This window comes from Orbicella franksi, chromosome 3, assembly GCF_964199315.1.
Source record: "Orbicella franksi chromosome 3, jaOrbFran1.1, whole genome shotgun sequence".
Classification (NCBI taxonomy): Eukaryota; Metazoa; Cnidaria; class Anthozoa; order Scleractinia; family Merulinidae; genus Orbicella; species Orbicella franksi.
The window spans coordinates 24,856,419-24,868,520 of NC_138147.1; the positions used below are offsets into that span (position 1 = coordinate 24,856,419).

Below are 12,102 nucleotides of genomic sequence, written 5' to 3' on the forward strand. Positions count from 1 at the left end.
AACCTTCAACATAAGTAAGTAAATTTCCGAAGCAGCGTTTTTAGAACTAACCTTTATTCCATTTGCAAAACTTTTTAAAGTTATCGTTGAATAACCCCGTCAAGGTCTTGACAAGCGCATGAACTTTTTACTACTAATGCACTAATGCACTCTGTCTTTCATCGATAACCTTTTCCTTTCCTTTCCTTTCCTAAAACATTTATAGCGCTAAATGTTTTCGTCGCTTTACTTTGGAGGTCTTGTGTGCTACGCTGAGCCTATGCTTTCATTTTTTCAGCTTCTGTCATTGGTTTGCCGCATTCTTTCATAAAATTGTTGAGAATAAGCAACTTGATCTCGAAAGTACGATAAATTTTCTCCTCTTTGACAAAAAATGTTCCATAGTTATTTGACAAAAACAACAAACCACTCTTTCTATGAATTTAACGGCCCAATAAACCACTTAAGATGTTAGAACAATACTCAAAAAGCTTGCGAATCACTCGGCTAACGGCTCGAGGTTTACAAACTTTTCTCGTAATCTCCCAACATCCCGCGTGGTTTAGCTAAACTATCATGACGCACACTGCTAAAAAAAGAAACTTGGCAGCGGTGGGATTCGAACCCGCGCCTCCGAAGGGACTGGTGCCTTAAACCAGCGCCTTAGACCGTTCGGCCACGCTACCACATATGGAGGGCCAACCAATTCTAAGAAGTTTCGAGATGATCAACAAATAGACCAATTTCGATATATTAAAATTCAGCCTGACTTTATAGGCCTCAGCACGAGGCTCTGGGGAATAAACCTCACAAACTCTGTAGTTATTCCCCAGAGCCTCGTACTGAGGTCTATTGTTTCAGGCTGAATTTTAATATATCGAAATTAGTCTATTAATCCCAACTTTTTTTTTCCTGGTGTTTTAATCTTTTTTTAGCTTATTGATGACCTCATCCATCAGCTTTAGCAGGCAGTCCAATGGCGCTCACTTACTCACACATTCGTTGGAGGCGAGCCAATGCGCTAATGCGCTGTTCATGCTCCTGATATAGCTATTTATTGAGAAATTTCTGTAGCAAACGGCGCTTGTCAATTATCAACATCTAACTGCGTCTGCATCGTTACTTATGTTGATGATTGACAGCAGCTACCCATGACTGTTTGCGTTATCATGACGTTCACTGCAAAAAAAGAAACTTGGCAGCGGTGGGATTCGAACCCACGCCTACGAAGAGACTGGTGCCTTAAACCAGCGCCTTAGATCACTCGGCCACGCTACCGGATATAGAGTGTCAAATTAAATCACCAGATCTTATTGGTTGCTGTCTATTTCAGACAGCAAAGAAATATGCAACAAAATCTTGAAAGATAAACGTCGTATGATTAATAAGACACAAACGTGCTACTTGTCGCAGCTGATGAAAAAGTAAGTTTCGTATTGATCTTAAATTGAAGTACTCATTGTGCAAAAATATAAATTGGAAGCAGTGGGATTCGACCACTCAGCCACGTTACCAATGCGTTTTATGCTGCCAACAAAACATGGCAAATCTAAGGGCGCTTATCGTTTGTCAGAACTGACCGGCCCGAAGTTGTCGTCGGTCTAAAAGTTAACGAACAGGTGTGCTTGATTACGCGGATGAATAATGAGTGAGCAATGTCATGACTCCTATTCGTAACACTTCGTTTTTATATGGCTAGATAACTTTCAGGACGGTAAAGAGGACGGCATTGGGATATATTAGAGTCGTTGTGTTCCTTCCAGGACAAATCTGGTGAACATTTGGCAATGTGATTGGAGCTATTATACGATTTTTGACCATGTGCTTAGAATGCACCCCTCAGTTCCGGTTCGTAATTTTTTTGTTGTTTGTTGTTTTTTGTTTTGTTGTTGTTGTTTTTTTTTTTATCATAACCAATGTAAATTATGACGGTGAAGAGGACGGAATTGGGATATATACGAGTTGTTTTGCTCTTTCCAGGAGGAATTTGGCGACCATTTGGCAATGTGATTGGAGCTATTATACGATTTTTGACCTTGTGCTTAGAACGCACCCCTCAGTTCCAGTTCCTAGTATTTTTTTTATCATAATCACGGAGAATTATGGTGCCTTAAACCAGCGCCCAGACCGCTCGGCCACGCTACCGGACATGAAGCGCTAAATATTTTTAAATTAACGACTTTGCACCTAAACACAAGGTAAAATTATTCCAGTTGATTTTAGTCCAGTAGAGTAAAGGAAATCCTGAAGGGATCGACAGTTTCCGAGGTGCCTTTCGCCTCTGTGTCAAAGCGAGAAGTGCCTTTCGCCTCTGTGTCAAAGCAAGTCTTCATTCGAAACCATTCATATAAAATGACTTTCACCTGTATGTTCATTTTCATGCAAATCAAATCATGCACAAGCGAATTCGGAAATCGCCTGTTATATTGTTTAATGTGTAAGATACAAAAGCGTAATCCTGGTAGCCAGAATTAATGAAAAAGTAACATGCAGTCACCTATTAAGGCTGCTAGCGCTTTTTGTTATGAAATTTTCATAGAAAAAGGTGCTTTTTAATTATTAACATGTAACTGCGTCGTTATACCTTGCTTATGTTTATGATGACGGCTACCATGACTGTTTGCGTTATCATGATGTTAACTGCAAAACAAGAAACTTGGCAGCGGTGGGATTCGAACCCATGCCTCCGAAGAGACTGGTGCCTTAAACCAGCGCCTTAGACCACTCGGCCACGCTACCGGATATGGAGGGGGAATCACCTTTAACCATCTTCCATTTCACCACTAAAAGCTACTGGTTGCTGTTTATTTCAGACCAAGAAAAGATATGCCACAAAATCTTAAAAGAAAAACATTACATGATCGATGAAACCGGCATGGTCCCCACTACCGACGGAAGCAAAAGGATGAGCATAAACATAAGAAACTTGTGGGCTACTGGGGAAGGCTGCGACCAAAGCATAAGCCGTTTGCAAATGTTTGTGCGTATGCTTACGTCTATGCTTTTTTCGCTAGAAGGTCCAGTGAGGACATGCTTGGCATAAGCATAAGCATATAGGCATAGTTATATTCCTATGCTTATGTCTGGTCGTCCCTGCTAGCGTTGTATTTCTCTTATACCTGTGGTTTTGCTTATGCCTATCCGTGCGTCGCAAGTGAGGACCGGGATTAAGACAATAAAACTGCCGCTAGTTATAGTTGGAGAAACATTACAGTCTTAAATCGAGCAACGATCCAGGAACTTATGGTGCATAAATTAAACTGAGCAGCAGAGGTGAGTGGGATTCTAAACCCACCTCTCCGAAGAGACTGGAGCCTTAAACCAGCGCCTTAGACCACTCGCTTACGCTACCAGATGTGGTTTATATTGCTTCCAAAGCATGGCAAATCTAGGGGTGTTTATCATTAGTCAGAACTTACCTGTCCTTGAGAACAGGCTGTTGTCGGTCTAAAGGGTAAAAGGTAAAACCATGTCGGCGGTTTTACGCGCATGAGTCATGACAGATGTCGTGATCCATATCCATGACATTCCGTGAACAATTTTTAACACTTTTTTTAGTGGTGTAAGGCACCAGTCTCTTCAAGGGCGCGAGTACGTAGTATCTTTTTGTACGGTTATTATGATACAAAATACAAGAAGCATGCGAATGCAATAACAAGTTCAAATTTAATTCGTATATTGCTCCGGAGCACATGGTCCTCATCAACCTCTTAGAATTGGAATATACCCCAATGTTGTCCTCTCCAATCTCCTGAAAACGAGTTTCTGCCTCCACTGACCACGCTACCAGGCATAAAACGCTCCCATAACGTTTTTTCAAATCTTTGAGGAAACAATTTACTTTAAGGGGCTGACACTGTCAGTTGCTATTCATTCATCCTTTGCAGGGTCAATTGTATGTCTATTATTTTTGACGTTGCCATGGCAACCATCAAATTTTATGTAGTTTTGGTTTTAACACAATTTTGTATTTTTGTCAGTGTTCTTTACCAGTTTGTAGAAACTCGCGAATTCGTACGTTTCTAAAGTATTGTGGCTTGATTTTACATTAATTTCTGGTAGTTTTTGACTTTTGAAATAATAGGGAAATCCAAGATGGCGAATCCGAGATGGCGGTTGAAATGGCGTCATTTGACGTCAAATGACGTCATAATCTTCAGAAATGGTATCATCTTGTAGAGGAAGCTCAGGGCTATCTAATCGAGGTAAATTTATTTCGCCGCGCTCTAAAAAAACGAAATCCAAGAAGTGGAGGGGAGGGGGCATGGTTCCATCAATCCCCCCCTCTGTTTGTACTATGGTGGAGATATGAGTTGGCTTGTATGTCCAAGAGTTAAGGCTGATGGCGTTTTTTGTTATGAGATTTTCATAGCAAAAAGTGTTTTTTATCTTTTTTTTTTTTTTCACATTTATAGTGACTGAGATACTACGCGCGCTTTGATTGGTCAGAAATCTATCGTTATTGTACCGACAAACAACTGGTTTCAGACAGCACTGCAAAAGAACTGGACACTTAGAACACTAACGTGCGCATAAGCTTTATACATATTTTCCGCTTTCCCTGCCTGAGATATCAAAATCACGAATAGCTTCAACATATACGTAGAGTGTTGTTGAGAACAACAGGACTAGAATATAATACTTGACCTTTTTTTCATGGCAAAAATTAAAAGCCGTTTCTGTTTACGCTTGAGTTTAGAAGAAAGAGGGCTTTCAACGACTGACTGACTGATCAATTTGGGTTATTAAGAAACTTGGTAAAAGATTTCTTTTGAGTTAACGATGAATTAAGTTTCCATTAAGCTTTCAAGTAATAGTTGATCATTCAGCAAAATCAGAGGAACACGGACTTCATAGCTTTCAACATAAGTAAATAAATTCCCGAAGCAGTGTTTTTAGAACCAACCTCTTTTCCACTTGAAAAACCTTTTAAAGTCATCGTTGAATAACTCCGCCAAGGTCTTAAGAAGCGCATGAAGTTTGCACTACTAATGCACTAATGCACTCTCTGTCTTTCATCGATAACCTTTTCCTTTCCTTTCCTTTCCTAAAACATTTATAACGCTAAATTTTTTAGTCGCTTTGCTTTGCGGATCTTGTGTGCTGCGCTGAGCTTATGCTTTCATTCTTTCAGCTTATGTCAATGGTTTGCCGCATCCTGAATAAAATTGTTTAAAATAAGCAACTTGATCTCGAAAGTACGATAAATTTTCTCCTCTTTGACAAAAATGTTCCATAGCTATTTTATAAAAACGATAAATCACTCTTTCCATGGATTTAATGGCGCAATAAACCTCGCGGGATGTTGGGACAATACTCAAAAAGCTTGCCAATCACTCGGCTAACGGCTCGAGGTTTACAAACTTTTCTCGTAATCTCCCAACATCCCGCGTGGTTTATTTGGGCTATCATGACGCTTTCTGCAAATAAAGAAACTTGGCAGCCGTGGGATTCGAACCCACGCCTCCGAAGACACTGGTGCCTTAAACCAGCGCCTTAGACCGCTCGGCCACGCTACCAGATATGGAGGGCTAAGCCATTCTAACGAGTTTGTCATTAGAAGTTTTTTTTATTAGAACAGCTGATTTATTGGTTGCAGTTGATTTTAGACCAAGAAAAAAATATGCCACAAGATACTTTAAATGTGATAAATGTAATAATATACTTTATTGAATTTCTTACATGTACAACAAAAAGAAAGAAAAAACAATAGCACCAGCAACAGTGGAGCAGAAAACAGCACGATGTCGGAATTGATATTCAACCCCCATAAATATTAACAAAATAGTAATAATAATTATAATCGTAGAGGTAGTAGTAAAAGTAGTAACGATTATCATATAATATTATTTACAGTCAAGTTAATTTAGAATGACTTCATTAACTAACCCCCTCACTACTTGGAAGATTTTTAGACAGGGTTTTATTATCATAAAAATCTAAAAGCCTCCTTTTAAAAGTATGAAATGAGTCCACACTTTTTATATCCGCTGATAGTTTGTTCCAAGAATGGATAGACCTGTAATAAAACGAATGTTTTAAGTAATTTGTTTTGCGTGTGGTATTTGGTAATTTAATTCACTCGAATTACGCGTTTTCTGCCGACCTACAGCCTGACAAAAAAAGTCTTGGTGATCCAGATCAGCATGGCCTGCTCTAGCATTGTAGATAAGTACCAAATATTGAAAGAGAAACATTGTAAGATCGACAAGACAGGTGCCGCTATTTATAGTTAATAAAATAGTTACAGTTTCGTATTAGCCTTAAATCGAGCTATAAACGACCAGGGTACTCATGATGCAAAATCGAATCTTGGCAGCGGTGGGATTCGAACCCACGCCTCCGAAGAGACTGGTGCCTAAAACCAGCGCCTTAGACCACTCGGCCACGCTACCAGATGCTCTTAACATTTGTCCAAAGCATCGCAAATCTAGGGGCTCTTATCATTTATTAGTAATGACCGGTCAATTCGAGAAAACGGGTTGTTGTCGGTCTAAAGGGCTAAAGGTAAAAAGCAGTTCTGCGTGGTTACCTGCGCATGAGTCATGACTGACCCATATTCATAACGCATTCCGCGAACAATTTTTTTTTATTTTTATTTTAGAAGGTAAGTTGAGGCCAAAACTCTCTTTTAGGACGATGGAGAGGACGACATTGGGATATATTTTATTTTTTGTGTTTCTTCTAGTAGCGAATGTTCCAATACGATGTGTTTCAGAGCCGTTATACGAATTTTATTCTAATAAATTATATTGGCAATGAATACAAATATATCTAACTTGATAGCAACAAACAAAAAAAAGAGCTAAAAAGAAGAAGAAGAGAGAAAGAGAGAAAACGAGAGAGAGAGAGAGAGAAAGAGAGAAAGAGAGAAAGAGAGAAAGAGAGAAAGAGAGAAAGAGAGAAAGAGAGAAAGAGAGAAAGAGAGAAAGAGAGAAAGAGAGAAAGAGAGAAAGAGAGAAAGAGAGAAAGAGAGAAAGAGAGAAAGAGAGAAAGAGAGAAAGAGAGAAAGAGAGAAAGAGAGAAAGAGAGAAAGAGAGAAAGAGAGAAAGAGAGAAAGAGAGAAAGAGAGAAAGAGAGAAAGAGAGAAAGAGAGAAAGAGAGAAAGAGAGAAAGAGAGAAAGAGAGAAAGAGAGAAAGAGAGAAAGAGAGAAAGAGAGAAAGAGAGAAAGAGAGAAAGAGAGAAAGAGAGAAAGAGAGAAAGAGAGAGAAAGAGAGAAAGAGAGAAAGAGAGAAAGAGAGAAAGAGAGAAAGAGAGAAAGAGAGAGAAGAGAGAAGGAGAAAGAGAGAAAGAGAGAAAGAGAGAGAGAGAGAGAGAGACAGAGAGAAAGAGAGAAAGAGAGAAAGAGAGAAAGAGAGAAAGAGAGAGAGAAAGAGAAGAGAGAAAGAGAGAGGAGAGAGAGAGAGAGAGAAAGAGAGAAAGAGAGAAAGAGAGAAAGAGAGAAAGAGAGAAAGAGAGAAAGAGAGAAAGAGAGAAAGAGAGAAAGAGAGAAAGAGAGAAAGAAACGTTAAAAAGGCGTGGGTATTTGCTACGCTAACTGCGTATTTGCTACGGTAGGAATTACTTACCAGGTAGGTATTTGCTACATTGGTAGGTATTTGATACGGTAGCAAATACGTATGGTAGGTATTTGCTACAAATAATGCGTATTTGCCACAGTCGCAAATACGGAGGGGTGGGTATTTGTTACCAAAAGTGGGTATTTGCTACCGTAGCAAATATGGAGGGTAGGTATTTGCAACCAAACATGCGTAATTGCTACGGTAGCAAGTACCGAGGGGTTGGTATTTGCTACTCAAAGTAGTTTAAGGTTAGGTGCGCTCTATTGCTCTATATTTGTTCGGAATGAAAATATGCATTAACCGTTATTTCCTCGTTTCTACACTTAGATTGGGAAACTCCGTCTTTAATCTCTGGAAATAAACGGCTTTGTGAGGAGGAAAATGTGTTGGTTCTTTCGAAAGGGGGGAGAGGAAGTTAACTTATCTACTTTCACACCTTTGCCCGTTTTCTCCCTGTTATCATATTTTATTGCGTAGCTTACTTCGTTGACAAGTGATCAGTCAAGAACGTGTCAAATTTACTGATGCTTTGAGGAAAACGATAAAGCAATAAAGGGGTGAAATGGAAACTTCAGGTTTGTTACTCTTATGGCCATTTACGAAAACATTGATTTTGACCCACATATGGCTGCTGAATAACGAAGAGTTTATTTTGAACTTCCAGGGGCTTGAAACTAATTTGCAAAGACTTTGCCTTTCAGTTAGAGCAGTTCGGTAAAGATTACGACAAGCGCGTTGATCTACGTACTGGTTATCGTATTCTTAATCAGAAGAGTAGGGATCGTTTTGGCCTTACACGGACTTGAAACTGAGCTGCCGAGGCATTGATTATGATCTACATAAGCTTGATTCTGAAACACGCAGAGGTTATTTTTAAGTTAAATGACCTTGAAACTAAATTGCAGAGATCTTGCCATCGAGTTAGAGCGGCTCCGTAAAGATTACAAGCGCATTACTCTATGTCACTGTATTAAAGGAGATTACGAGAAGATTACAAGAAGATTACGAGAAGCGCGTTGGTCAAGGTTATTGTTTTCTTAGTCAGTAAAGTCAGGATGGGTAGTGTTCACTTTACACCGGCTTGATACTGAGCTATGGAGACATTGATTTTGACTTACATGGGCTCAATTCTGAATAACGCAGATGGTATTTTTGAGTCCAATGGGCTTGAAACTAAATTGCAAGGTCCTTGCCTTTCAATTACAACGGCTCAGTAGAGATTAGGACGAGCGTGTTAGTGTAGGTAACTGCACTCTTAGTGAGCAAAATAGAGGTTGTTGTGGAGTCAGACATACAGCTGCGGAGACATTCATTTAGATCTGAATAAGCTGGAATCTAAAACACAGAGAGGTTATTTTTAAATTCAAGGGGGTTGAAACTAATTTGCAAAGTAGTGAGAGCGACTCGGTAAAGATTACGACAAGCTTGTTACAGCTAGTGTAGCTAGATCCAGGTTATTGTATTCTTGGTCAGTAAAGTAGCTAGGTAGCTAAGGGGTCGTTTTGACCTCAGCCGGGCTTGATACTGAACTGTGGAGACACTGATTTTGAGATACATAATGTTGATTTGAATAACGCAGAGGTTATTTTTGAGTTTTAGGGGCTTAAAACTAAATTAAGACAAAGAAAGGATTGCCTGTAAAGACTCGGTATATATTACGACAAGCGCGTTGGTTTAGGTTATTGTATTCTTAGTAAAGTAGGGTTCGTTTCGGACTTACACGGACTTGATATTGAGCTGCGTAGACATTGATTTTGACCAACATGGGTGATTCTGAAACACGCAGAGGTTATTTTTTAATTGAGTTAAATGGCCTTGAAACTAAATTGCAGCGATTTTACCATCGAGTAAGAGCGGCTCGGTAAAGATTACAACAAGCGCATTAGTCTAGGTTATTGTATTGTTAGTCAGTAGAATAGAGGTCGTTTTTTACCTTAGTCGGGCACGATACTGAGCTGTGGAGACGATGGTTTTGACCTACATAGGCTTGATTCTGAAACACAGAGAGGTTACTTTTAAGTTCAAGGAGCTTGAAACTAAATTGGAAAGACCCTATGTTTTAGTTGGAGCGGCTAGGTAAGGATTACGAGAAGCGCGTTGGTTTAGGTTGTTGTGCTTAGAGGTCGTTTTGTGGACTTAGAGCGGGGTTGCCACTAGTTGCGCAGACTTTGATTTACCCACACAGGCTTGATTCAGCGCAAACTACTTAAAGTCTAAATTTCAGAGACATTGATCTTTAGTTAAATCAACAGGTTTAAGATTTTAGCACATGTTGGCTATGTACATAGTCTGTAAAATATAGCTTGGTTTGAACTGAGATGGCATCGACATTTTCATGCAATTCTGCGACCTCTGAGCTAGTTTAAAGCGACAGGTTACTCCATTTCCTGTCAAAAGCGCAAAATTTCTTGAGTATTAGCGTCGGTATTTTTTTACACAGTATCGTGTAAACATGAAGTTGCAATTAACACTTTGCTTCTTCTCAGTTTGACGCATGATCATTGGTCAACTAACATCGCGAATCCAAAGCAATATTAAAGCATTTTCCCGAACTTTAAGGTACCATGCACTTTTTCAAATATCCCTTATATTAAATGCCATGTATGTGGAAATTAGGGAACATTTCAAAAAAGTGTTCGCCGTTCATCGTTGAGTTATTGATATGTTAATTAGAAATATAAATTATACTTAAATTATTGCGTTCCGTTCATTTGTTAGTTTTGACATTTTGTGTCGAAAAGAAAACTAGAGACGGTGTAATAAACATTTAAGCGTTGGAGATGAACATTCTTATCAGAAGATTTAATTTGATTGACGTTAATCATTGGATGGTTTAATCGTTGAATTAATGATGGCGGTGTTACGCCGTAAAAATGAAGCTACTAACGCAAAATGTAGCAACGCGAGATGTAACAACTTTTGACGCATAATGTAATATTAGCTCGAATTGTAACAACTTTTGACACAAAATGTAACAATTTCTTTGACGCGAATTATAACGTTTTAATTCAAAATGTGAAAACCTCTTCAACACGAAACGTGACAACTCAAAATGTAACAACTCTGCTCTTAATGTATAAAGGACGAAATTCAGATACTGTATTATCGTTCTTCTCTAGCTTAGCAACCCCTGTCAGTCAAATTATACAAATCTACCTGTTATATGACCAGTTCAAAATTTTAAAAGAACGTGTTAATCAAACCAGGTCCGTGTCTCTCCGTCCGTGCTCTAAGGACGCACATGAACTTTATATCTTCCAACGTTAAACAAACAACAACAAATACATAACATGTACGAAGGCACGAATAATTACTACTACCTGACAGTCACGGTTGGAGGCGTTAGAAGTCACCTGACTTTAGAAAACTGCTTGTCCACTACCTTATCACAAAAAAGTGATCACTTACAGGAAGTGGTAGCTTAAGGGAAGTGATCGTCAGGAAAGAGTTGACTTTATTGGATAAAATCATATGGTTTCGAAAGGTCAACGTTTTTACTCGACCTAAAATATCTTGAGGGCATAGAATGTAGAGCGGTAGAACAACTCTCTTACTCTTGTTAAATTGCTATTTCAATTTAATTTTTGGATTTTGTTTAATGATGGGGAAAGCAATTTTACATTGTAAGTAAAAGCAAGGGAAAGTAAGTAGTATAAGTTGTTTAAATAACCATTCTTCAGGTACAAGAGAACTCCCCCTGTGTTTATGTAGCGTTTAACAGTGGCAAGGAAGACACTACATTTCGGCCATATCCACGTAATCTGACAACCGCTTCTGCGTAACTTGTCGTCTAACAATTCTAAAAGCTTGGGAATATAATGACCCTTCGCTCCTCTTGCCCGCTTTACCTCTATTAGTATCGATAGTAACATGAACAGCGGTTTATTAATTTAGAATCCGAAAAAAACATACTTCATAAGGTTTAGACCGTCAAAGGATAATATTGGCTAAAACTGTGCTAAGGGTTGTTGTGGCTAATTTTAGCCACACTTACACAGTGATTAGAACTCTACTTGTAATAATATATCGAAAGAGTTGTTACATTTTGCGTTGTTACATTTCGTGTTATAGAAGTTGTCACATTTTGCGTTGAAAAGTTATTATTCGCGTCAAACAAATTGTTACATGTTGCGGCAAAAATTAATACATTTCTCGTTAATGTTACATTTTGCGTTAGTTGTTACATTTTGCAGCGTAACATCGGTGACTAATTTTACTTAAAAAGCGCTCGAGTACAATGTAGAGGTGTTCTCTCGTTTAAGCGTCACTGTTTGAAATGGAGATCAGTTGCTCCAGAAACCTTAACCGTGGTTGAACAGTACAGAAAATATAAGGACAGCGGATATTTTCAAACAGAATCAAGGGCTCGTTGAGCCTGTGACTGTTTTTGAATCCGGCGAATCCGTGAATTACCCTCAACTTAGTACACACTCACATGCGTATTAAGGACACAGAGCTCCCAGTGTTGCAGTTTGGTATTTGCCTGTTGTGATGGTTAGATGTGCTCAGAGATATTAAAACCTGATAAAGCTACTCCCCAAAGTAGCACTTAGAGTTTTA

At 38.9% G+C, this 12,102-nt stretch overlaps 5 non-coding genes across 5 annotated transcripts; all 5 read right to left on the reverse strand.

The window, feature by feature from the left end:
- Window positions 1-583: 583 nt before the first annotated feature.
- Trnal-aag (transfer RNA leucine (anticodon AAG)) lies at window positions 584-665 on the reverse strand. The gene has a single exon. It is a non-coding gene; the product is annotated as a tRNA-Leu (tRNA).
- Window positions 666-1,175: 510 nt separating this feature from the next.
- On the reverse strand, window positions 1,176-1,257 carry Trnal-aag (transfer RNA leucine (anticodon AAG)). The gene has a single exon. It is a non-coding gene; the product is annotated as a tRNA-Leu (tRNA).
- A 1,379-nt stretch (window positions 1,258-2,636) lies between these two features.
- Window positions 2,637-2,718, reverse strand: Trnal-aag (transfer RNA leucine (anticodon AAG)). The gene has a single exon. It is a non-coding gene; the product is annotated as a tRNA-Leu (tRNA).
- Window positions 2,719-5,416: 2,698 nt separating this feature from the next.
- Window positions 5,417-5,498, reverse strand: Trnal-aag (transfer RNA leucine (anticodon AAG)). The gene has a single exon. It is a non-coding gene; the product is annotated as a tRNA-Leu (tRNA).
- A 794-nt stretch (window positions 5,499-6,292) lies between these two features.
- Window positions 6,293-6,374, reverse strand: Trnal-uag (transfer RNA leucine (anticodon UAG)). Its single transcript has one exon. It is a non-coding gene; the product is annotated as a tRNA-Leu (tRNA).
- Window positions 6,375-12,102: the final 5,728 nt, after the last annotated feature.